The sequence below is a fragment of the Cebus imitator genome, unplaced genomic scaffold (assembly GCF_001604975.1).
Source record: "Cebus imitator isolate Cc_AM_T3 unplaced genomic scaffold, Cebus_imitator-1.0 Scaffold339, whole genome shotgun sequence".
In the NCBI taxonomy this organism is placed as follows: domain Eukaryota; kingdom Metazoa; phylum Chordata; class Mammalia; order Primates; family Cebidae; genus Cebus; species Cebus imitator.
This window is the reverse complement of record NW_016107654.1, coordinates 578,546-583,990: the sequence shown is the minus strand read 5'-3', so window position 1 is coordinate 583,990 and position 5,445 is coordinate 578,546. Positions and strand designations below refer to the sequence as shown.

The 5,445-nt window shown below is 46.0% G+C and overlaps 1 protein-coding gene across 2 annotated transcripts in view; it reads left to right on the top strand.

Annotated features, from left to right (window-relative positions):
- EHMT1 (euchromatic histone lysine methyltransferase 1) overlaps positions 1-5,445 on the top strand; it is a 220,703-nt gene that overhangs the window by 31,811 nt on the left and 183,447 nt on the right. The gene's annotated exons all lie outside the window — the stretch shown is intronic.

Genomic DNA, 5,445 nt, shown 5'->3' with positions numbered 1-5,445 from the left:
AAAAAAAAAAAAAAAAAAAATACATTTATACTGTCTTTTGTATTTACCTGTGTAGCTGCTTTTACTGGTGCTGTTGATTCCCCTCCTCTTTCCTCCCCTCCCCTCCCTCCTTCTCTTCGTGACAGGGTCTCGCTCTGTCACCCGGGTTGGAGTGTAATGGCACAAGCATAGCACTACAGGCTGAAGCACGCCTTCCACCTCCGGCTTCTAAGTAGTTGGGACTATGGGTGTGTGCCTTTATTCCCTGCTGATTTTTAATTTTTTTTTTTTGTAGAGATAGGGTCTTACTTTGTTGCCCAGGCTTATCTCCAACTCCTGGCCTCAGAAGACCCTCCTGCTTGAGTCTTCCAAGGTGTTGGGGTTACAGGCATGGGCCACCGTACCTGGCCTTGGTGTTCTCCGTTCTGTGGGTTTGTGTTACTGTCTAGTGTCCTTTCATTTATCCAGAGATACTTTTCAGTGATGAACTCTCTACTTTTGTTTATGTTGGGATGTTGTATTTTTCCTTTATGAAGATGGTTTTGTGTATAAAAGTTTTTTTTTTTTTTTTTTTTATTCTTTTACTATACTGTTGTCTGGCTGCCCCCCGCTCTGTGGTTTCCAGTGGGGCCCCGTTGCTCGCCTCTCAGGACCTTTGTTCGTACACGTTGTTCCTCTCTCGCAGCTTTTGAGATTCTCTGTGGTTTCAGCCTGATGGTGATGTGTGTAGGTGTGGACCTCTTTGCGTTTTTCTCGTTCGGATTTGTTGAGCTTCTTAATTTTTTTGACTTTTTTGATTGCTGCCTTCCCGAGTGTTGGGAACTTTGTGATGAGTACTTCATCTGCAGTGTGTGTTGTCTTTTACCCCCATCTGACGTGTCATTGCGTGGTAACTCCATGCTTTGCCATACAGTTCAGTAATGCAGCACCTGCAGTGTGGATAAAGGCACAGCATTTGAGGACTGCCGCTCTCTTCTTGTTTTGACATGATGGGTTGTGAGCTGCCCTGGTAAGTGGCAGCAGTACGGTGACCAGGCAGCACTCGGCACAGCTGATGCCACCGGGCATTGCTGAGGAGCACCGTAGCCCACCAAGAGGCCCATATGTGGTCTCTGGGAAGCTGCCCAGCTTTCCTGTGGCACGAAAGCCGCCACTGGCAATAGGTAAACGAGTGGGGGTGGCTGTGTGCGGGTAACACTGGAAATGTTTGGAAACTGGAATTTAAGTTTCATATCACTCTTGAAAAATTCACATATTTTTTATTTTTTGTGTTTTTTGAGATGGAGTCTTGCTCTGTCGCCAGGCTGGAGTGCATTGCAACCTCTTCCCTGCCTCCCGGATTCAAGCAATTCTCCTACTTCAGCCTCCCCAGTGGCTGGGACTACAGGCATACGCCACCACGCCCAGCTAATTTTTTGTGTTTTTAGTAGAGATCAAGTTTCACCATGTTGGCCGGGATGGTCTCTTTCTTTTCTTTTCTTTTTTTTTTTTTTTTTTTTGAGACAGAGTCTTGCTCTGTTACCCAGACTGGAGTACGGTGGTACAATCTCGGTTCACTGCAAGCTCTGCCTCCCTGGTTCAAGCAATTTTTCTGCCTCAGCCTCCCCAAGTAGCTGGGACTACAAGCGCATGCTACCATGCCTGGCTAATTTTTGTATTTTTAGTAGAGACGGGCTTTCACCATACTGGCCAGGCTAGTCTCGAGCTCCTGACCTTGTGATCTGCCCGCCTCCGCCTCCCAAAGAACTGGGATTACAGGTGTGAGGCACTGAACCCGGCTGAAAAATTCACATACTTTTTATGAATTATGTATTTAAAAACCTAAAAATCAGGCATGGTGGCTCACTCCTGTAATCCCAGCACTTTGGGAGGCCAAGGCTGGTAGATCGCCTGAGGTCAGGAGTTCGAGACTAGCCTGGCCAGCCTGGTGAAACCCTGTCTCTACTAAAAATACAAAAATTAGCCGGGCGTGGCGGCAGATTGCTGTAGTCCCAGCTACTTGGGAAGCTGAGGCAGGAGAATCATTTGAACCTGGGATGCAGAGGTTGCAGTGAGCCGAGATTGCACCATTGCACTCCAGCCTGGGCGACAGAGCAAGATTCCATCTCAAACAGAAAAGAAAACAAAACCAAAAAACCTGAAAAATCACGCATAGCTTTCAGTTTTTTATACAGAAACAGGTGGTAGGCTGTAGTTTGCTGACCCCTGATTGAGACCTATTCACTGTTTGCAAAGCACCTTGTCTTTGTTGTAATATTGGTTTTGTGTTTTAATTATTGGTCTTTTTTTTTTGGTCTCAATGGCTAGATTGTAAATTCTTTGAGGCTAGGACTTTATTTAGTTGTTTTTTTGTTTTTTTTTTTTGAGACAGAGTAGCTCTATTGCCTAGGCTGGAGTGCAGTGGTGTGATCTCAGCACACTACAGTCTCTGCCTTGCAGGTTCAAGTGATCCTCCCACCTCGGCCTGCTGAGTAGCTGGGATTACAGGTGTGCACCCCACGCTCGGCTAATTTTTGTATTTGTATTTTTATTATTATTATTTTCTTTTTTTGAGACAGAGTTTCGCTCTTGTTGCCCAGGCTGGAGTGCAATGGCACGATCTTGGCTCACTGCAACCTCTGCCTCCCAGGTTCAAGTGATTCTTCTGCCTCAGCCTCTCGAGTAGCTGGGATTACAGGCATGCGCCACCACACCTGGCTAATTTTGTATTTTTAGTAAAGTTGGGGTTTCTCCATGTTGGTCAGGCTGGTCTCAAACTCCCGCCCTCAGGTGGTCCGCCTGCCTCAGCCTCCCACAGTGCTGGGATTCCAGGCGTGAGCCACCATAGTTGGCTTATTTAGCTTTATTAGTTCCCCTATCTGTTGACTATTGCCTGGCACATTTCAGGTCCTTGATAAATTGTGGTGTAAGCAGTTAGAAAAGGAGAAAGGGCCAGAATTGTCTTGTGCCTTTGTTTATTTACATATGTTATTGTGGCCCAGGGTGAATATTTTTGGAATTAACCGACTTCTCAGTGTAGACAGGAACCATTTATCCATTCATATGTTCCTTAATTTGTTGATTTTTGTACACATACTTAATGCCTTCGTGTGCCAGCTTCTGCACTGGGAGCCAGATAAGAATGCACATGGCCCCTGCCTTGTACTTACAGAAGCCCTTGTGTTCTCGTTTTGAGAAGGACAAACAATTACACACTTTGGTAATTGCTATTAAAAGAGATAAACAGGGCATGATAGAAGCAGCGAAGGGGGACTCATGTAGGTGGCTAAAGGAAGGCCATCTGTGCTTCCATCTCTGCTGCAGACTGATACCACAAGTGTCTTTTTCACTCAAGATTCCAAATGGAATCTGAGAGGTTTGGTGTTTGCATATGCAGCCCTGAGTGGAGAGGTGGCTGCAGCCCTGTGTGGGCCTCAGACCCTTGAAATGTGGCCCTGTTGAACTGAGATGTTGATGCTGTGTGAAATGCATGCTAGAGTTCAGAGACTTAATAACAGATTTTACATTCTTTTTTGGTACTAATTATTTTATGTTGGTTACATATTGATAATGTTTTGGATATATTCTGAGATAAATGCAATTTATTAAAATTAGTTACTCCTGTTTTTACTTTTTTTTTTTTTTTTTGAGATATAGTCTAGCCCTGTTGCCCAGGCTGTAGTGCGATGGTGCAGTCTCGGCTCACTGCAGCCTCAGCCTCCTGGGTTCAAGCAGTTTTCCTGGCTCAGCCTCCCAAGTAGCTGGGATTACAGGTGTCTGCTACTGCACCCAGCCAATGTTTTATATTTTTAGTAGAGATGAGGTTTCGCCATGTTGGCCAGGCTGGTCTCAAACTACTGTCCTAAGGTGATCCACTTGCCTCGGCCTCCCATCCACCGTGCCTGGCCAATTTTACTTCTTAAGTGTGGATGCTAGAAAGTTAAAATAATGTCTGTGGCACTTCCTATCTTTCAATGGGACAGTGGTGCCCTGCCCTGAGGAACATTTCAAGTTTATGATAACTGGACCATCTAGGGCAAGAATCCTGTGACCAAGAGGAGAGGAGGAGGGATTAATTCTCTGGAAAATGGGGTAAAAAGTAAGAGGACTGAATGGAAGCCTTGAGAAGCACTCTCATTTTGTGGAAGAGAGGAGTTAGTCAGCAGGTAGAAAGCAGGCTTGGCGAGGCTTCCCCACCTTGGAGCCTGGGGGAGGCCTGTGTGCATGTGGGTTGGAGTGGCGTCGGGGATGCCTGTTGCAGTTCTGTTGTTTTCACATCTGCAGTCTTGCAAGGCATGTGTGTTGTCATGAGCTCTGGCTGAGTTGGAGGCTGAGTTTGATCCCCTCACTGCCACACATCTTGGAATGTTGGACGTCCTAACTGCTTTTCAGTGTGAATATTCTCTCCTACTCTCTTTGAAAACACAGCTATTTGTGTTCAGATGTATCCTTACGTTTCTATACCTTAAATCCCAGTCACTCAGATTTCCTTTTGTCTGTGCTGTTTCCAGTACCTGCTGTGGCCGCCCTGTGAGCCCATTGCAAGCAGGCTTTGGTCTCCACCGTGCCTCAGATGGCCTTTGGGCTGTGGTCACCATTGCCCTCGATGTTGTCATCGGTTAGTTCTCAGCCTTCGTCTTACTGCTCCTCTCACCAGCATTTGATAAAGTAATTCAAGAAAAAAGCCACTGCGATTAGTTGTCTTCAGTTGGCTTCTAGAATACCTCACTCTTCTGGATTTGTGCCTCCTCAATGAGCTGTTCTTCCCAGTCCTGCTGGCAGGACTTGCTTCCTAATCCCGACCTCTAAATATTGATGTGCCCAAGGCCCAGTCTGGTCCTCCTGTTTTGTGTGTCCTTATTCTGAACCATCCACTCACCTGTTGACTCCAGCCTTGTGCCCCAGACTGACCTGTTTGCGGTGGCCTCCAAGTTGACTCCATGTTGACGTCATGGGAAACTGGTGAGCACCTTCAAACCAGCATGAAACGCAGCTCTCTCGGTCTGCCTCTCACCCTGCAGTGCTAGGCACCGTCTGTAGAACGGTGTTCCGGGAGATGCTGTCAGCTCCACCTTTATGACACTTCTTCTGCACACATGGCTGTGATGTTGTCCCAGCCTCTTCTCCCTGCCCTTTGGTGGCCCCTGCGCTCTCTGCTGATGTTGAATTCCTGGCCTCCAGTGAGCCTCCTGAGTTGCTAGGATTACAGGCTTGAGTCCTGGGGCCCAGCTTATAATAGTTTTTATGAAAGAGTGATCTAGTTTTGTTTGTTGTTTGCCTTTAAACCCTTTTTGAATCTGTTGATTAAAAACAAAGAGATCATCTTTTTTTCACAGTGAGGCATTTCATTATTTAGTTTAGTTCTGACAATAGGAAAGTTACTTCAGGTTTGAATGTAAGCTTAAGTAAGGAAAATGCTAAAAATTAAATTGTGTGTAAGAATAGTGCCTCCCTCTCAAGATTTTCATCCGGCTTTTTTTTTTTTTT